General features: G+C 43.0%; 1 protein-coding gene across 1 annotated transcript in view; it reads right to left on the reverse strand.

The window, feature by feature from the left end:
- Positions 1 to 511: 511 nt before the first annotated feature.
- gpr88 (G protein-coupled receptor 88) overlaps positions 512 to 21,786 on the reverse strand; it is a 90,280-nt gene continuing 69,005 nt past the window's right edge. The window contains exon 3 of the mRNA XM_059984649.1: positions 512 to 1,180. The gene's annotated coding sequence lies outside the window, so the exon portion shown is untranslated. The remainder of the gene's footprint in view (positions 1,181 to 21,786) is intronic.

Below are 21,786 nucleotides of genomic sequence, written 5' to 3' on the forward strand. Positions count from 1 at the left end.
TGCTGACTGACCCGATGAGTTCCTCCAGTATTTTCTGTGTGTTCCCCTGGATGGCCCCCATCTGCAGAATGTGACAGCTAATAAATTTACCCTGACCCAAGGTTTTGTGTTTGGGAATCATCTTAAATTTGCACCTTGTGGTTAAATATCAGTCTTCCCTAGAAATGGATTTTTTATTCCGTTAAAACTATCCATGAATTTGAAACCTTCTTTTGGCTCTCTCTGCTTTAAGGATAACACTCCACACTTCTCATTTTTTTTATCTGCAAGTGGGTTGACAATAGTTTATAGAGTCCTGAAAAGATTTACCAGAATAGTGGTGCAGTAGAAAGAGAAAAGCAATGAAGATGGGATTGTTTTCTCTTGTACAGTGATGTAATCAGTTCCATAACTGGTAGAAGAGGGGCAGAGCAGGAGGAGTAAATAAGGAAAATAATTTGGTGGGCTGTTAGAAACTAGAGTGCGCCACCCTGAAAAGGTGGTGACTTCCATTTTTAAAAAAAGAGCATTGCATGAGTAAAGAGAATGGCGGGTAAGTGGGAAAAGTGGCAAACTCTTTTCAAAGTGCCAGCATAAAGAATGGATTGAGTAGCCCCTCCCTTTGTAATGGATGAACCTAGGCATTGGCTTCCTTAGCAGCAGGGCACAACTTCAACTTATGAGTTTTGAAACATTTTGGAAAAATGTGAGAAATGCCACATCTGATTTGCAGTTTAATCCAAGAATACCTGGCTAAGAATCTGTTCAAGGAAGTAGATGACAAGTTGATGTGATATTTTTCATTCTTATACATAGTAAGCAAAACACTTCCAGGCTGGAAGCCAATTAGTGCAATACATAATTCACACCAGGAGAACACCATTTTAACTTTAAAGAGAGTGACCTGTGGCCCCTGAAAATGTCAGTTGTTCCTAGACAGTTGCACACCCCCCAGCTAAATTAAATATTGGTGATGTTTTCTCGCAGCTTTGCTTACTGGAGTGATCCTTACAGTAACCGTTCAATCTAGCAAGGTTGAACGCTTTCCGTCCATTGGAATAGATTCAAGGTTGTTTGGATCATCACCTTTGACACCCTTGACCCAACATTTCGTCATTGTCTTGTTTCCTGCTGTCTCCCATCTTCCTGCAGTTAAGATGATTGACACTGTAAAGGTTTTTCAATGGTGCAGTCTGAATTCCTAAAACAAAGGATAAAAGGCTGTCTCATTCACTGTAAAAGTACAAAATACTTTGAATTAAGAGAAATTGTGCAATTCAAGACTAATCTTTCATCTATGCTTTCATTGCCTCCGGATGTTCATTTAAATAGATTGTTGGCCATCTTCTCTACCCTTTATAAACATAAATCTCAAACTTTGTTCACCACACTGTAGCTCACAACAGTTTAAGTTCACTCACCACCCCTGCATTTACTGATGTTACTTAACCTGTTGATGCGAGACCGTAAGGCATAGTAACTAACAGAATTAGGCCCTTTGGCCCATTGAATGGCTGATTTATTATCCCTCTCAACCCCCTTTCCTTGCTTTCTCCCTATAACCTTTGATGCCCTGACTAATCAAGAACCTCTGTTTTAAACATATCCAATGACTTGGCCTCCAAAGCCATCTGCGGCATGAATTCCACAGATTCACCACCTTCTGGCTAAAGAAATTACAGCTCTTATCTGTTCTAAATGGATGTCTGTCTATTCTGAGGCTGTGTCTTCTGCTCCTAGATTTCCACCACTATAGGAAACATCCTCTCCAATTCCACTCTATGGTTTTCAATATTCAATAGGTTACAGTGAGATCCCCCTTATTTTTCTAAACTCCAGAGACTACAGGCCCAGAGCCATCAAATGCTCTCCATACATTAACCTTTGCATTCCCAGAATCATTCTCATGAACCTCCTCTGGACCCTCTTCAGTGCCACACATCTTCTAAGGGGCTCAAAACTGCTCACAATACTCGATATGTGGTCTGACCAATGCCTTATAAAACCTCCGCATTACATCCATGCTCTTGTATTCTAGTCCTCTCAAAATGAATGCTAACATTGCATTTGCCTTCCTCGCCACCAACTCAACCTGCAATTAGCATTCAGGGAACTCCCAAGTCACTTTGCACCTCCGATTTTTAAATTTTCTCCCCATTTAGAAAATAGTCTACGTCTTTACTCCTGCTAACAAAGTGCATGGAATAATTTTGGAATTGTTATGCTTGTATTCAACCCATCCATATTATCCTCCCTATCTCTATAATATCCAGCCCAACAATCCCCTAAAAATCTCTCCATTTTGGCCCCTTGCACATCCTTAATTACAAAATGGAAACACCAAGTCTCATATCCATTCTCCATAGCTGCAAGAGCCCTTCCCAATGCACCACCTCATATTCTCAACGACCTGAACTTCATGTCTCACAATTCCACTAATTGATCCAGCCCTGGAAATCTTGTCTCAGTTCAGATTTCTTAACCACTTGTAAACCTCTCAAGTTGCATCTCCTCCAAGTCATGACCTTCTTAAATTGAAACTGCTCATCAGAAATTGTGTAAACTTTTCTGACTCCCAATTAATTCTAGCAAAATAATCAATAGATTAAAGCAAGGAAATGAATACTGTACATGTTTAAACCCTACTGTGAAAAGGATTATGGTAAATTGTGATTCTACTATTTATACTGATACCATAATGGTACTTATTATAAAGAGAACTAAAAGAGAATTGCTTTTTCACCTGAGTTAAACATTTTACATTTCCATGCACTGAACAACAAACAAGCTGCACCCAGGAGGAGGAAGTATAAAGTGAGGAATAACTCCGTAGATGTGAATCCGCAGGATTTAAAGAGATGCCAGTACAAAATCTGCAAGGCGGGAGTGTTGGGTCAATCCATGAAGCCAGGTTTGTTCTGAACAGATGCTGTGTTTATACGGTCCCAATGAAAGGTCTCTGCCCAAAACGTAGACTATTTGTTAGTTTCCACAGATGACCTATCAGCCAGACCTGCTGAGTTCCTCCACCATTTTGTGTGTGTTGCTTTGGATGTTCAGTATCTGCAAAATCTCTTGTGTTTGTGTTTATACAAAATTCTCTTGGTCCTCAGAGAAAATGTGGAATTCAGGATTTGAAGAAGTTAGTTCCCACTGAAAAATAAATCAATTAATAAATCAGTGACCTGCAATCTATAGTTAATAAAACAGAGGAGCAAAAGCAATGTGGGTATTCATAACTGGAAATAGGAAAAAACGTCAGCAGATCAGGCCAGGAGAGAGAAAGACAACTAACATGTATAGCCATTGGTCATCTGATATTAATGATGTTAGAGATATATCATTTTAAACAGAGACAGGAAAATAAACAAACATATTTCTGTACAACACACACAAAATGCTGGTGGAACACAGCAGGCCAGGCAGCATCCATAGGGAGAAGCACTGTTGACGTTTTGGGCCGAGACCCTTCGTCAGGACTAACTGAAAGGAAAGATACTAAGAGATTTGAAAGTAGTGGGGGGAGGGGGAAATGCAAAATGATAGAAGAAGACTGGAGGGGGTGGGGTGAAGCTGACAGCCGGAAAGGTGATTGGCGAAAGTGATATAGAGCTGGAGTACGGAAAGGATCATGGGACGGGAGGCCTCGGGAGAAAGAAAGGGGGAGGGGGGAGCACCAGAGGTTGATGGAGAACAGGCAGCATGATGGGCAGAGAGAGAGAATAAAAACAAACAACTAAATATGTCAGGGATGGGGTAAGAAGGGGAGGAGGGGCATTAACGGAAGTTAGAGAAGTCAATGTTCATGCCATCAGTTTGGAGACTACCCAGTCGGTGTATAAGGTGTTGTTCCTCCAACCTGAGTTTGGATTCATCTTGACAGTAGAGAAGGCCATGGATAGACATATCAGAATGGGAATGGGACGTGGAATTAAAATGTGTGGCCACTGGGAGATCCTGCTTTCTCTGGCGGACCGAGCGTAGGTGTTCAGTGAAACGGTCTCCCAGTCTGCGTCGGGTCTCAGACTGGGAGACAGTTTCGCTGAACACCTATGCTCAGTCCGCCAGAGAAAGCAGGATCTCCCCGTGGCCACACATTTTAATTCCACATCCCATTCCCATTCTGATATGTCTATCCATGGCCTCCTCTACTGTCAAGATGAAGCCACACTCAAATTGGAGGAACAACACCTTATACACCGTCTGGGTAGTCTCCAACCTGATGGCATGAACATTGACTTCTCTAACTTCCGTTAATGCCCCTCCTCCCCTTCTTACCCCATCCCTGACAATATTTAGTTGTTTTTTTTTTCTCTCTCTCTCTGCCCATCACTCTGCCTGTTCTCCATCTCCCTCTGGTGCTCCCCTCTCCCTTTCTTTCTCCCGAGGCCTCCTGCCCCATGATCCTTTCCGTTCTCCAGCTCTGTATCACTTTCGCCAATCACCTTTCTGGCTCTCAGCTTCACCCCACTCCCTCCGGTCTTCTCCTATCATTTTGCATTTCCCCCTCCCCTTTTGTTTCTTACTGGATATTTTCCACTGGCCGTGTATTTGTGACCCAGAGGAAATTCCCCTACCCATTGTATGTGAGTGAGATACAGGGATGGAGAGTTGACCATATGGGCCACAATCATTAGGCCAATGGACTGGCACCTAGAGTTCGCAGAACAGCAGGAAAACACAGATAAATGAAATCTGAAATGAAAACCGACAATAATGGTGGTACTTAGCAGGTCAGGCAGTGTTAATGAGGAGAGAAACAGTAAATGTTTCAGGTTGGGAGCCTTTCATCTCTACTCTCAGTTTGTTTTAGTTTTTCAGTATCTCCAGCATTTGCTTTTGGTTGAGCACTCCAGGAGTTAATCCCACCCTGGAGTCTGTGATCTGGATCCAGGTACTTGGGGTCCCAAAGGGGTCCAGCATCCTAGCAGGTGGGTTTAACAGAGCTGTTAGGGAGGGTTTAAACTAACTTGGCAGGGGGATTGGAACCGGAGTGATAGGGCTGAGGAAGGGGAAAACAGAAATAAATCAAAGATCACGTGCAACAGAGATGATAGAAAGGACAGGCAGAAGATGAGGCATAATCACAGCCAGTGGGGTAAGTTACAAGGCAACAGAGGTGTGGTGCAGTTAAAACAGAAAGCAACAAATAATGGACTGGAAGTGTTATATTTGAATGCATGCAGCATAAGAGATAAAATGGATGATCTTGAAATGCAGCTACAGATTGGCAAGTATGATGTTGTGATCATCTCTGAAACTTGGCTAAAGGATGACTGCCATTGGGAGCTGAACGTCCAAGGATATACGGTGTATCAGAAAGAACGGTTAGTAGGTAGAGGGAGTGGTTGGGCCCTGTGTATAGGAAATAATATTAAATCATTAGAATGGGAAGACATAGGAGCGGAAGGTGTAAAGTCTCTATGGGTTGAGTTAAGAAATGGGAAGGGTAAAAGAACCCTAATGGCAGTTGTATACAGGCCTCCAAACAGCATCAGGGATGTGGATTACAAATTACTGCAGCAGATAGAAAAGGCACATCAGATGGGCAATGTCACGATAATCGGAGGGGATTTTAACATGAAAGTGAACTGGAAAAACTAGGCCAGTACTGGACTTCAAGAGAGAGAATTTGTAGAATGTCAAAGGGATGGCTTTTTAGAACAGCTTGTTTTTGAGCCCACTAGGGGATCGGCTGTGCTGGATTGGATGTTGTGCAGTGATCTGGAAGCGATAAAAGAGTTTAAGGTTAAGGAACCCTTAGGGAACAGTGATCACAATATGATCGCGTTCACTTTGAAATTTGAGAAGGAGAAACTAGAATCCAAGGTGTCGGTATTTCCATGGAATAAAGGAAATTTCAATGGCATGAAAGGGGAACTGGCCAAAGTTGACTGGAAAGGGACACTTGCAGGAAGAGCAGCAATGGCTGGAGTTTCTGCCAAAAATGAGAGAAATGCAAGATAGATGTATTCCAAATAAGAAGAATATTTCCAATGGAAGAAAGACAGTACTGTGGCCAACAAGTGAAGTCAAAGCCAAAGTAAAAGCAAAAGAGAGGGCATACAAGGAAGCCAAAGCTAGTGGGAAGATAGAACAAACACGAGGAAATCTGCAAATGCTGGAAATTCAAACAGCAACACACACAAAATGCTGGTGGAACACAGCAGGCTAGGCAGCATCTATAGGGAGAAGCGCTGTCGACGTTTCAGGCCGAGACCCTTCGTCAGGACGAAGATAGAAGATTGGGGAGCTTTTAAAAACTTGCAGTAGTGGCAAATGAAATACAATGTTGGGAAGTGTATGGCCATGCACTTAGGTGGAAGAAATAAATGAGCAGACTATTATTTAGATGGGGAGAAAATTCAAAATGCAGAGATGCAAAGGGTCTTTGGAGTCCTTGTACAAGATATCCTAAACATTGAGTCAGTGGTGAAGAAGGCAAGTGCAATGTTGGCATTCGTTTCCAGACGTATAGAATATAAGAGCAGGGATGTGATGTTAAGGCTCTGTAAGGCACTCGTGAGACCATACTTGAAGTATTGTGTGCAGTTTTGGGCTCCTAATTTTAGAAAGGATATACTGACATTGGAGAGCGTTCAGAGAAGATTCAGGAGAATGATTCCAGGAATGAAAGGGTTACCGTATGAGGAACGTCTGGCAACTCTTGGACTGTATTTGCTGGAGATCAGAAGAATGGTGGGGGGGGGGGGATCTCACAGAAACATTCTGAATGTCAAAAGGCCTGAACAGATTAGATATGACAAAGTTATTTCCCATGGTAGGGGAGTCTAGGACAAGAGGGCATGACTTCTGGATTGAAGGATATCCATTTAGAACAGGGATGCAGAAAAATTACTTTAATCAGAGGGTGGTAAATCTGTGGAATTTGTTGCCACAAGCAGCTGTGGAGGCCAAGTCATTTGGTGTATTTAAGCACAGATAGATAGGTTCTTGTTTAGCCAGGGCATCAAAGGGTATGGGTGAAGGCAAGGGAGTGAGGATAACTGGAAGAATTGGATCAGCCCATGATTGAAAGGTGGAGCAGACTCAATGGACCAAATAGCTGACTCCTGCTCCTATATCTTATGGTCTTATGGGATCTGGCACTGTGTGTTTGCTACCATAATCATAATCCAAAGTTGGGAGTCAATGAATGGAGCTTGGGATTTGCAACCCAAATCCAGCTCTTGAGGCAGGGCACTTGACCAGAGGTCATCATTGATCAGGAGCTAACTGAAGTAGCCACAAATACACAATATGGTTACAGGAGCAGAACAGAGACTGGTGATCCTGCAGTGGGTAACTCCCCAAAGCCTGTGCATCTTCAACAAGGCTCAAGTCAGGAACGTGATGAAACACTGTCCACTTGCCTGGGTAAGTGCAGCTTCAACAACACATGGTGACACAGTAACAGCAGTTCGAAGCATCTGCAGGACACTTTCTAGTGATCCTTAGTGATCACCTTCCAAACCTACGACACGGGAACACAGCCACCTTGAAGTTCCCCCCACCCCCCCCCCCCCAAGCCTCGGAAGTTTATCACCATTCTTACACTATATATTACTATCGCAATCCCAGAACTGTCGCCCTGACTGCAGTGCGGGAAACCGGACTCCTCAAGGACTGCAGCAGTTCAGAAGGGCAGCTCACCACACCCTTCTTAAGGGCAAATTGGGATAATCAGTCAAATGCTGGCTGGCTCGGCTGCGAAGCACATAACCCTTGCGTGAAACAAAGAACTTGGGCTAATTGTCCTACAGCCTTTCACTGACCCCCTCCCTCCCGTCATTTTCCATGATTTTCCCTCTAGAACGTGCAGAAATACAGCTCGCAAAATAATTTTAAGTTGTCATAGTTACAGTAGATAAAAGCCTTCTGTTCACTGTTAATTTCCTTCCTCTCACTTATCAACTGATCGCTAATGTTAAAATAACACATCTCTAACCACGCATGCACGTTTATTTCCAAAGCTGGCGTCAGCTTCATGTGAAGAGTCCGCATTTAAGGGCAGGTGCCAAGCAGGACCTGAGCGGAAGATCCGTGTTGGCTGGAAGTGAGCGCCGACACAGGCCAGGGGCCGGTAGAGTAGCTGGGCTGGGCAGTGTGGAAGCATTGTTTTGATGTTCGATCAGTGGTGGTTTCCCTCAACTTTTGGTTGGCCAGTTTGTTTAATTTTACGTATTTTATTAATTTACATATTTTTCTCCTTTATTAAGCCTAGTAGTTTGAAAGGGTTAGTTTGTAGCCTATGGCTGCAAAGGAAGGGGGCTTGAGATTGAATGAGGAGGGTGGGAGACTGTGGAATGCTTCAGAAGTAAGGGTAGCCAAAAAAAGAGGTGCATCAAGTGAAAGACCCAATGTAATAGTGGACAACAAATTGAGGAAAATGGGTGACTTGGAGGAATTTGTAGTTCTGTATAAAATTAAACGTCAGAAGGAAGAGGAAGGGGGATTTAGAGCCCTTAATCCTTTGAAAGTGGCAGCAGCATTAGAGAACCAAATAGGTAAAGGATTCCGGGCCAGGATTTTGTATAATGGATTGCCAAAATTTTTTGCAAAGATGTTGACCAATATAGCAGTGCTAAAATGGTGGAAAAATTAGTTGTGAAAATGAAGTGTATTACTCCAAAAGAAAGGAAGGAAGTTAGGGTGGTAGTGTATGGTATCTGGTCTGGCATGACTGAAAAGGAAATTTTGGACAATATTAAAGGTGGTCCAGTGACTGAAGCCAAGCAATTAAAATCGAGAAAAGGAGGTGATTCGGATTCTCCTGTCCTACTGGTTTTTGCAGGTGATGTTCTTCTAACTAGAGTCTATCTTGGGAGCATGTCTTATCAAGTTAGAGAATCTATTAGACCTCCCTTGCACTATTATAATTGCCAGAGATTTGGACACATTGCTGGTTCATGTTGAGGTAAAAGAAGATGTGTGAAATGTGGAGAGGATCATGATAATAAAGCATGTCAGGCAGCAGCACCTAAATGCAGTAACTGTGGAGGGGACCATGTAGTGGCATTCAGAGGATGTGAGTATTTTATCAAGGCAAAGCAGATTCAGGTTGTTAGTAACCAACAAAAAATATAATATGCTGAGGAAGTAAAGAAAGTTGATAGAGGGCAAAGTAAAGAAAAGATTAGAACGATGGGGAGTCAGCACATTCCACGTTCTCTAACTATGGTTCCTTCAGACACATTGGTGACAACTAAAGAGTCTTTTTTGGCATTTGTTGTTGATGTACTGGTCAGGGATAAAACTACAACCAAGAGGTTGGATGTGATAAAAGTAGTTGTTGGAGCTGCAGAGAGATTCCTTGATATGAAACAGGATTTACTGGAAAAATTACGAGTATATGACAGACAAATAATCACTGAATACTTACCAGTTGTTGGGGTCAGAGAGTATGGAGGAGCTTTGAGGATGAAGAGGCCAATAATTAGTATTTTGATATTTTTAATATTTGTCAGGAACGGGGGCCAGATGGACCCAAACGCAGGACGCAGACACTGAAGTACTAGGGGGAAGGACAGGATGGGGATGCCATGGCATGTAAGGGTTAATGCAGGCGGGGCTGGATCCAAGAGTTCAGACGAGGCAGGCAGGCAGGGGGATCCCACAGTTCGGGGCGGGCAGGCAGATTCCTCATGGCGGGCCATGATCCCGGGCAGGGCGGAAAACACGGAGGCCTGGGCCAGTCGCGGACACCTGGGCAGGTGTGGAGCACAACCCTTAGGGAGCAATAGGTGGAAGGGGCAGAACCCCTGCCAGGCAACGGCAGTCCAGCCAGACCTACCCGACGGAGGCAACGGGTAAGAAGGGGCAGAACCCCCTGCCGGGTAGCGGCAGTCCGGCCGGACTTGCCCGACAGAGGCAACATGTTGGAAGCTGGGTCCAGAGTAAGCAGCAAAACTACAGCGATCCACCGGGTAAATTGGGAAAGGTAACCGACAACGTGGCAGCGCAAACAAGGAGAATAAGGTGGAACAGCGGGACCAGCACACAGGAGAGAAGCAGGGGAACAAGACCAACCCGATAGAGCATATACAGGACAGAACAAAACGACCACCCACACGGTCTCCGTCCCACGACCCCTTATAAACACCTGCAGCCGAATTGGCCACAGGTGTGCCTCCTTGATCCAGGCTGATCTTACAGGCTCAAAGGGGCCAGGAGGGACAGCTGCAAGACCCAGAGTCCGGAGCACTCGGACCGGATCGAGACCCAGAACGCAGATTCTGGACCAAACCGGACCCTGACAATATTACAGTAGAATGCAAGAAGTCTAATTGCAAATGGTCAAGAATTAAAAAGATTTGTTGGAACTTATAAAGATGCCTGATTTGATCTATATACAGGAAGCATGGTTAAAGCCTCATTTAGATTTTATGATCCCTGGATATGATAGTTTGAGAGCTGACAGAATGGGTAAATCTGGTGGAGGGTGTGCAACTTCCATAAAAACAGGACTTCAGTTTAGAAGACTTAATTTTAAATCTAACCTTGAAATTGTGGCTGTGGAGCTTTGGAGCTCTTGTGGTCAAACAGCTTTGATTAACTTTTATTATCCATGTAATATGATGATGTTATTAGATTTTGATGAAATTATGAATAAGGTAATACTCCCAGTAATCTGGATGAGAAATTTCAATGCCCATAATCCTACATGGGGTAATGAAAGTAAAGATAGTAATGGAGTGGTAGTAGAGGAGTTTCTAGATAAATACAACATGGTACTTCTAAACGACGGAAGGTCTATAAGATTTAATATTGTAAAGACTACTTGTAGTCACTTAAACTTATTAATCACTTCCTCAAACTTAGCCAGGGTTGGAGAATGGGATGGACAGATACACACTAAGAAGTGATCACTATCCTATATTATGTAGATTTGGTAGAAATTTGATAGTGAAAGTTGAGGAGAGGGCTGCTAGCTATAATTTTTCATTGTCCCGTTAGGATGAGTACCAGGATAAAGCTGTGGATATAATAGAAGAGATTGATAGTGAGGGCTCCATAAGTGAGTGGAATGAATCCATCTGTTGTATAATTCATAAAGTTGCTCAGTTGACTATTCCACTACGGAATGTTCCTAAAGCTCAAGCATTAGTTCCGTGATGGAATAAAAATTGTGATATAGCAATAAGAAACAGAAATAGAGCTTACAGAAAGTTAAGAAAGAACCCAGTGTTAGAGTATAAAAAGGAATGAGCAGTAGCAAGGAGAGTAATTAAAAATGCAAAGAGGGATAGTTGGAGAACCCTGGGCCCTGAGACACCTATAAAGCAGCTGTGGACGATCATTCACAGAATGTCAGGAATATATAGAAAACCATCTATCCCAGCTTTGCTGGAAGGAGATATTGAAGCTGTAACCAACAAGGAAAAGGTGTAGAGGTGTTCCAAGCATTACACACTTCTGGAGAGCCCGGTGTTTTGAGAAAAGAAATTATGTTAAAGGAAAGTTGGAAATTGGACAGGAGTTTGGATGATAATTGCTCCATAAATTTGTTTTTCTCCGTTCAAGAATTGCAGGAAGCTGTCCAATCAGGTTCAAACACTTCTCCTGGTAGGGATGGACTGTGTTATGAATTGCTTAAGTATTTAGACGACTCTGTATTAATAGAAATGCTAACTTTGTTTAATTCAGTGTGGAAAGAAGGAAAATTACCAGCAGAATGGAAGCATGCGGTGGTAGTTCCAGTTTTAAAGCCAGGTAAAGATGCATCTAGTCCTAGTTCATATCGGCCTATAGCTTTAACATCAGTGCTTTGTAAAACTAAGGAATGAATGGTCACCAACAGACTTGTTTATTTTTTAGAAAATAAGGGACATTTTGCTACCTATCAAAATAGTTTTAGAACTAGAAGATCAACAATGGAATCTGTTGCCCTTTTAGATCATGACATTAAAAAACCGTTTCAAAATAGAGAAGATATTCTAGATATTGAAAGAGCGTATGACTCGCCATGGAAGGATGGTTTATTAAGTAAACTCTATGATGCGGGAATTAGAGATAGAATGTTTAATTGGATCAAAGATTTTCTTAAGGAAAGGACAATTCACGTAAGAATAGGCAGAACAAGCTCCAAGTCAGTTAAAATAGGTAATGGTACCCCTCAAAGAAGCATCACTAGTCCAGTTCTTTTTAATGTCATGATAAATGATACCTTTGATCAGGTAGGGACAGGATTTGGCAAATCATTGTTTGCAGACAATGGTGCAATCTGGAAAAGAGGAAGAAATGTCAAGTATATATTAAAGCAGGTACAAAAGGCTTTAAGATCAGTTGAAAAATGGGCAAGTAAATGGGGTTTCAGGAGTTTGCTTCTAAGTCCAAATATATGATTTTTGGCTTTAGAAGAAAGACTCCTGATTGTGAATTGTGTCTATATGATTCTCCATTAGAAAAAGTCAAGGTATTCAAGTTTTTAGATGTCTGGTTTGATGAAAGACCTACTTGGAGGGTTCATATAGATAAAACAATTGGAAAGTGTGAGAAAGTTTTAAATGTTATGAGAAGTATTGCTGAGTGTGACTGGGGAGCAGGATGGGAAACTATGTACTTAATATATCTAGCTATGATTAGATCAGTTATTGATTATGGTTGTATTGCTTATGGTTCCGCTGCTATGGCAGTGCTTGAACAATTAGACACTTGTGCAATCCAAAGCACTTAGACTCTGTTGTGGAGCTTTCAGAACAAACATCAGTCCCTGCATTATGTGTGGAGATGGGAGAAGCACCTCTACATTTAAGACGAGTTAAGTTGGGCCTGCAGTATTGGGCAAAACTAAATGGCTTCAATCACAGCTGTCCATCAAAATGTCTTTTGCAGGAGACGTTGGAGCGCTAAAGTAAAACTAAAAGATATCAATTTTTAGATTTGGTTAATAACTGGGTTGTGAAATTGAAACTGATTGAGGAAGACATAGCTGACAAAAATTGCCCGCCACCCATTCCTTTTTGGCTTTTGTTAGAACCAGAAGTAGACCTATTCCTCCTTTTTCAGCTTCAAGGAAGCAGAGCAATTTGAACGGCGAAATTGTAAATGAATATTTAAATAATAAATGGGGATCTTATCTGAAGATTTTTACTGATGGCTTAGTGGACCCAGAGAGCAGTGAGGCAGGAATTGGGATTTACGTGTCTCAACTTGGAGTTGAGATTGGTCACCGGGTTTCAGATGGTGTTTCTGTCTTTGCAACTGAATTGTTAACAATCCTCTGGGCCTTATGGTGGATAGAAGACTCTCGACCATGCAGGGTCATCATCTGTTCGGATTCTGCTGCTGCCTTAGAGGCTATAAAAGGGAATAAATCAAAAGCTCATCCTGACATATTTATTGAGATTCTCTTAGTTTTGCTTAGAGTAGGGAAGATGGGTTGTGAAGTCAGATTTATATGGATACCTGGGCATGCTGGGGTGGAGAGAAATGAAATTGTGGATGGCATTGCAAAGTCTTCCTTACAGAGTGGCCAAGTAGGAATTAGAATACCCCTAGGCAGAGCAGAATTATAAAAAAGGTATTGAGAAGAAGTGGCAGGAGGATTGGAAAACTGAATTAAAGGGAAGGTATTTCTTTTCTAGTCACCCACTAGTTAAAAAGGTCTCAGACTGTTACTCGTTAAATCATAGAGATATGGTGAACACTTCTAAACCAAAATATACTCCCTTTGTTACAGTGTTAATAGAAGTTCCCCAGAATATACAGTATAAACACAAGAGATTCTGCATATGCTAGAAATCTTGAAAGACACGCATAAAATTTTGGAGGAAATCAGCAAGTCACAGATTGGGGGACCACTTTGTCAAGAACCTCTGTTCTTTCTGTTGCGAAAGACAGGATCTCCCAGTGGCTGCCCATTTCAATTCCACACCCCATTCCAATTCCAACATGTCTGTCCATGACCTCCTCGACTGACACGATGAGCCCATATGCAGTGTAGAGGAGCAACACCTCATATCCCACCTGGGTAGCCTCCAACCTAATGGCATGAGCATCAATTTCTCTAACTTTCAGCAATTATTCCCCCCTCTGCCCTTCTCTCTTTTTTCCATTCCCCATTCTGGGCCCCCTTTCACCCCTTCTCTTCTAACCTGCCCATTACCTCCCTCTGGTTCCCTTCATCCCTCCATTGTCCTCTTCTATTAGGTTCCTTTCTCTTCAGCCCTTTGTCCCTTCCACCCATCCCTTCCCAACTTCTTACTTCATCCCTGCCTTCCCACCTTCAGCCTCACCTATCACCTGGCCTCTTGAACTTCCCTTCCCCCTAACTTCTCTATCTGGCTTCTGCCCTCTTCCTTTCCAATCCTAATGAAGGGCCTTGGCCCAGAACATTGACTGTTTATTCCCCTCCATACGTGCAGTCTGACTTGTCTCTGAATATGCAACTAGCCAGAATGGTAAATGACAAACCAGACTATGTATAAATGCAAACACGAGGAAATCTGCAGATGCTGGAAATTCAAGCAACACACACAAAATGCTAGTGGAACGCAGCAGGCCAGGCAGCATCTATAGGGAGAAGCAATGTCAACGTTTTGGGACGAGACCCTTCGTCAGGACTAACTGAAAGGAAATGGGACACATTTCTCCTTTGGCTCCTCCCACTTCCTCCAAACCAAAGGTGTAGCCATGGGCACCCGAATGGGTCCCAGTTATGCCTGCCTTTTTGTTGGCTTTGTGGAACAGTCCATGTTCCAAGCCTATACGTCCCCCTCTTTTCCTTTGCTACATTGACGACTGCATTGCTGCTGCCTCTTGCACGCATGCTGAGCTCATTGACTTCATTAACTTTGCCTCCAACTTTCACCCTACCCTCAAATTTACCTGGTCTATTTCCGACACCTCCCTCCCCTTTCTTGATCTTTCTGTCTCCATCTCTGGAGACAGCTTATCTACTGATATCTACTATAAGCCTACAGACTCTCACAGCTACCTGGACTATTCCTCTTCCCACCCTGTATCTTGCAAAAATGCTATCGCCTTCTCACAATTCCTCCGTCTCCGCCGCATCTGCTCTCCGGATGAGGCTTTTCATTCCAGGACAAAGGAGAAGTCTTCCTTTTTTAAACAAAGTGGCTTCCCTTCTTCCACCATCAACTCTGCTCCCTAACGCATCTCTCCCATTTCCCGTACATCTACCCTCACCCCATCCACCCACCACCCCACTCAGGATAGGGTTCCCCTTGTCCTCACCTACCACCCCACCAGCCTCCGGGTCCAACGTATAATTCTCAGTAACTTACACCACCTCCAATGGGATCCCACTACCAAGCACATCTTTCCCTCCCCCCCCTTCTGCTTTTCACAGGGATCACTCCCTACGCGACTCCCTTGTCCACTCATCCCCCCATCCCTTCCCACTGATCCCCCTCCTGGCACTTATCCTTGTAAGCGGAACAAGTGCTACACCTGCCCTTACACTTCCTCCCTCACCACCATTCAGGGCCCCAGACAGTCCTTCCAGGTGAGGCGACACTTCACCTGTGAGTCGGCTGGTGTGGTATACTGCGTCTGGTGCTCCCGGTGTGTCCTTTTATATATTGGTGAGACCCAAAGCAGACTGGGAGACCGTTTCGCTGAACACCTACGCTCTGTCCGCCAGAGAAAGCAGGATCTCCCAGTGGCCACACAATTTAATTCCACGTCCCATTCCCATTCTGATATGTCTATCCATGGCCTCCTTTACTGTCAAGATGAAGCCACACTCAGGTTGGAGGAACAACACCTTATATACCAGCTGGGTAGCCTCCAACCTGATGGCATGAACATTGACTTCTCTAACTTCTGTTAATGCCCATCCTCCCCTTCTTACCCCATCCCTGATATATTTAGTTTTTCCCCCTCCTTTTTTCTCTCTCTTTCTGCCCATCACTCTGCCTGTTCTCCATCTCCCTCTAGTGCTCCCTTCCCTCTTTTTATTTCCCTAGGCCTCCTGTTCCATGATCTGTCGGCTAACTGTTACTTGGATTGCACTACCTGTATGTATAATCTATATTTTCATTTATATTTATCATTATTATTGTTATGAGCAGAGAGACAACATCTGCCGGAAGTAAATTCCTTGTAAGTGCACAGGTACTTGGTGATTAAAGTCTAATTCTGATTCTGATTCTGATTCCCCTTCTCTAGCTCTGTAGCCCTTTTGCCAATCACCTTTCTGGCTCTCAGCTTCACCCCACCCACTCCGGTCTTCTCCTATCATTTCGCATTTTCCCTTTCCCCTCCTACTTTCAAATCTCTTACTATCTTTCCTTTCAGTTAGTCCTGACAAAGGGTCTCAGCCTGAAATGTCAACAGTGCTTCTCCCTATAGATGCTGCCTGGCCTGCTGCGTTCCACCAGCATTTTGTGTGTGTTGCTATGTATGAATGACTGGGATACATATTAAACAATGTACTAATACAGAAAGGGGCCACTTAACAGCTTCTCTGCTCCTATTCTGCTATTTACAATGATCCCAGCTACATGGACTTTCATCTACTACCTTTCTCTGCATAGTTTCAATGGGACAAAATCTGAATGCCCCATAGCCAATGATTGGTTTCACTAGCCAGAAAATACATCCAGAAGTTAAATTGTAAACAGATTTGTTTCCCAAAGACTGGTTCTCATTTTAATTAAATTATAATTATATAATTCATAATTTCATAACTTCAGAATAATCTCTAACAAAGAGTTAGAGTGCCCCTGTGGCCATCCCCCTCAACAACAGGTATACCACTTTGGATACTGTTGGGGGCAATGACCTAGCAGAGGAAAGACATAGTGGTTAGGTCTCTGGCACTGAGTCTGACTCTGTGACAGAATGGAAGGTGGGGGAGAAGAGGTGGGCTTTGGTGATAGGGGAACACAAAGGAGGTTCAGTGGACAAGAATGAGATTCCTGGGTGGTACATTGCTTCTTGGGTGCCAGGGTCTGGGACATCTCAGATCGAGTCCTCAGCATTCTTAAGTGGGAGAGTGAACAAACAGAGGTCGTGGTCCATGCAGATATCAATGACCTAGTTAGGAAGAGTATGAGGTTCTGCAAAGTGAATTCAGAGAGTTGGGGGCTAAGTTAAAAGGCAGGACCTTCAGGATTGTGATCTCGGGATTGCTACTGATGTAACATGCTAGTGAGGCCAGAAATAGAAAGATAATCCAGGTTAACACGTGCCTGAGTGGTTGGTCTAGGAGAGGGGGCATAAGATTTTTGGATCATTGAACTCTCTTATAGGGAAGTTGGAACCTGTACAAAAGAGAAGGCTGTACCTGAACTGGAAGGGGACTAATATCCATCCAGTGCTGCACAGTGGAGTTTAAACTAGAGATGCAATGGGCTGGGAACCAGAGTGCCAGAACAGTTAGTGAAGATGTTGTTAAGACCTCAGACAAAGTCAGGAATCAAAAGGTTGAGAATGATGCAACTAATGTTCTGAGCTGCATACATTTCAATGCAAGAGGTATCATAGGAAAGGCAGATGAGCTCAGGGTATTCATCAACACGTGGAATTATGAAATTGCAGTCATTAGTGAGACTTGATTGTAGGAGGGACAGGACTGACAGCTCAGTATTCTGGGGTTCAGAAGTTTTAGACATGACAGAGCGGGAGGGATAAAAGGAGGAGGGGTGGCGTTACTAGCCAGGGAAAATGTCACGGCAGTACTCAATCAGGACAGACTACAGAATGCGACTGGTAAAGCGTTATGGGTGGAACTGAGGAATAAGAAAGGTATCACCACATTAATGGGGCTATATTATAGACGACCCAACAGTCTAAAGAATTTAGAGGAACAAACTTGCAGAGAGATTGTAGACTGTTGTAAACAAATATTAGGTTGTTATAGTTAGGTGATTTTTACTTTCCATATATTGACTGGGACTCCCACACTATAAAATGCCCAGATGGGATAGAGTTTGTCAAAGATGTTCAGGAAAGTTTCCTTAATCAGTACATAAAGTCCCCAAAGAGAGCGGGTGCAATACTTGATCTGCTATTAGGAAATGAGCTGGGGCAGGTGACAGAAAGTTGTGTTGGGGAACACTTTGCATCTAATGATCACAATGTCATTCGTTTCATATTAGAAAATATGGAGGATAGATCTGGTCTGTGGGTTGAGATTCTAAATTGGAGAAAGGACAATTTTGATGGTATCAGAAAGGATCTGACAGGCTGTTTTCTGGCAAAAAATGTGTACTTGGTAAGTGGGAGGCCTTCAAAAGTGAAATTTTGAGAGTTCAAAGATTGTATGTGACGGACAGAATAAAAGGTAAAGATAACAGGTCCAACAGGTAATGTTACAGCTATATAGGACCCTGGTTAGACCCCACTTGGAGTACTGTGTTCAGTTTTGTTTACCTCACTACAGGAGGATGTGTAAACTACAGAGAGGATGTGGAAACTATAGAAAGAGTGCAGAGGAGATTTACAAGGATGTTGCCTGGATTGGGGAGCATGTCTTAAGAGAATAGGTTGAGTGAACTCAGCCTTTTCTCCTTGGAGCGACAGAGGATGAGAGGTGACCAGTAGAGCAGTAGATCTAGTGTATTTGGATTTCAGCAAGGTATTTGATAAGGTATCCCATGCAAGGCTTGTCGAGAAAATAAGGAAGTATGGGAGCCAAGGGGATCTTGTTTTGTGGATTCAGAATTGGCTTGCTCACAGAAGGCAAAGAGTTGTTGTAGACAGGTCATATTCTGCAAGGAGGTCGGTGACCAGTGGTGTGCCTCAGGGATCTGTTCTGGGACCCCTTCTCTTCATGATTTTTATAAACTAACTGGATGACGAAGTGGAGGGATGGGTTTGTAAATTTGTTGATGACCCAAAGGTTGGGGGCAAAATGGATAGGGTGGACATCGATAGGTTGCAAAACTTGGCTAAGAAGTGGCAGATGGAGTTTAACCCGGATTAATGTGAGGTGGTTCATTTTGGTAGAATGTGATGGTAGAATATAGTATTAATAGTAAGTCTCTTGGCAGTGTGGAGGATCAGAGGGATCTTGGGGTCTGAGCCCATAGGACACTCAAAGCTGCTGCACAGGTTGACTGTATAGTTAAGAAGGCATACGGTGCATTGGTCTTCATCATTTTAAAGTAAGTACATATTTGGCACAACATTGTGAGTGGAAGTGCCTGTATTGTGCTGTAGGTTTTCTATGTTTCTATAACAGGTATAGGGGACCTTGGTTTTCAAGAGATATTGAGGCCATGGATAAGCAAAAAAAGGAGATGCATAGCAGGTATATGCAGGTAGGAATAGATGGGGTGCATATAGAGTACAAGAAATGCAAGAGAACCCCCTAAGGAAAAAATCAGGAGGGCTAAAATAGGGTATGAGGTTGCTTATCAGACAAGGTGAAGGAGAATCATAAAGGATTCTACAAATATGTTAAGAGCAAAAGGATTGCAAGGGACAAATTTGATCCTCTGGATTATCAGAATGGTAATCCATGCATGGAGCCAAAAGAGATGGGGGAAATCTTAAATATTTTTTCTCCATCTGTATTTCCTCAGGCGATGGACACAGAGTCTATAGAAGTGGGGCAAAGTGGCATCAACTTCATAGACTCTATATAGAACACAGAGGTGTTTGCTGCCCTGATGAAAATAATGGAGGATAAATCCTGAGGGGCTGACAAGGTACTCCCTCAGACCCTGCAGGAGGCAAGTGCAGAAATTGCTGGGCCCCTAGCAGAGATATTTAAATCATCCTTAGCAACAGATGAGGTAGCAGAGGATTGAAGGATAGCTAATGTTGTTCCACTGTTTGAGAAATTCTCTAAAATAAAGCTGGAAATTATAGGCCAGTGAGCCTGACATCTGTAGAGGGAAATTGGAAGGTATTCTGATGGACCAGGTGTGTAAGTATTTGGATAGACATGAACTAATTAAGGATAGCCAGCATGGCTTATAACATTTCTGGAGAAAGTTTCCAGGAAAGTTAATGAAGGCAAGGTACTGGATGTTGTCTACGTAGACTTTAGTAAGACATTTGACATTTGGGAGGTTGGTCAAGAGGGTTTAGTCACTTGGCATTCAAGATGATGCAGTAAATTGCATTAGACATTGGATTTATGAGGGAAGCCAAAGTGTGATAGTAGATGGTTGCCTTTTTGATTGGAGGCCTGTGTCTAGTGGAGTGCAGCAAGGATTGATGCTGGGTCCATTGTTGTTTGTTTGTATAGATTCTACGTCAACAATCTGAATGATGATGTGGTTAACTGAATCAGTAAATTTGTGGATAACACTAAGGTTAGGGGTGTAGTGGACAACAAGGAAGGCTATCGTGGTTTGCAGCTGGATCTGAATTAGTTGGAAAAATGGGCTGAAAATTTGCAGATGGAACTTAATGCAAACGAGTGCAAGCGTCTTACACCGTGAACATTAGCACACTAAGGAGTGTGGTAGTCAAAGGGATCTGGGAAATCTAGGAATACAGTTCCATACTTCGTTAAAAGTGGCAATACAAGTAGACATGGTTATAAAGAAAACGTTTGGCACCGTACCTTCATAAATCAAAGTATTGGGAACAGGAGAAGGGAAGTTATGTTGAAGTTGTACAAGATATTGGTGAGGCCTAATTCGGAGTATTGTGTGAAGTTTTGGTCACTTATCTACAGGAAAGATGTAAATAAGATTGAAAGAGTGCAGAGAAAATTTACAAGGATGTTGCCAGGTCTGGAGGACCTGCATTATAAGGAAAGATTGAATAGGTTAGGACTTTATTCCTTGGAATGTAGAAGATTGAGGGGAAATTTGATAGAAGTATACAAAGTTGTGAGGAGTATAGATAGGGTGAATGCAAGCAGGTTCTTTCTACTGAGCAACATACACAAAATGCTGGAAGAAATCAGCAGGCCAAGTAGCATTCCTAGAAAGTTGTAAATAGTCAATGTTTCGGGCCAAGACCTTTCAGTGGGACCATGAGTGTTAACGCACAAACAACAAGAACATGGTTTTCCTTTGTTTGAACAACTTTACATTCAACATCTCCCTCGATACCCGAGGGCCACCATCTTTACATCCCATAATTCCTCAAATACTCCATTATTTCTCCAACTTCTGATTTCATCCTGTTTTGCAGAGTCAAATGAAACCTCTTTAGTTACTAGGACATCTTCATCTTGATATTTCTCAGATGGTCCAGCCTGATCTATGACTTGATTCAATGCGAAGTCTGTCTGCACATGACGTGTCAACTGATCCTGCAGTATCAACAACTGTGACTGGTTTTAGGTAACTGAAGTTGTACCAACTTTTGTTTCTCCCAGTGACTTGCCTGCTCACCCTAAGACTTCAGCTTTGTCTTGGTCTACATATCTCTCAGTTTGTCCTGTGTTAAGACTGAAACTTTCACGCTATCTTTGCATTTGTGATCATTTCTGTTCAGGCAAGCCTATTGAGTTCTCACTCAGTCCTAATGAAATGTCTCGGCCCGAAATATCGACTGCCTACTCTTTTCCATAGACACTGCCTGGCCTGCTGAGTTCCTCCGGCATTTTGCATGTGTTCCCTTGGAATTCCAGCATCTGCAGGTTTTCTCATGTTTGTTTTTCCACTGAGGTTGGGTGGGACTACAACCAGTGGTCATGGGTTAAAGGTGAAAGGTGAAAAACTTAAAGAGATAATTAGGCAAAACTAGAAGTTCATGAGCATGTGGAACAAGCTGCTGGCATAAGTGCTGCATGCAAGCTCAATTTCAAAATGTAAGAGAAGTTTGGATAGGTTTGTGGATGGTAGGCATAGAGGGTCATGGTACCAGGGCAGGTCAATGGGAGCTGGCCGTTTAAATGGTTCACCATGGCCCAGATGGGTCAAGGGGCTT

The sequence above is a fragment of the Hypanus sabinus genome, chromosome 11, assembly GCF_030144855.1.
Source record: "Hypanus sabinus isolate sHypSab1 chromosome 11, sHypSab1.hap1, whole genome shotgun sequence".
Lineage (NCBI taxonomy): Eukaryota > Metazoa > Chordata > Chondrichthyes > Myliobatiformes > Dasyatidae > Hypanus > Hypanus sabinus.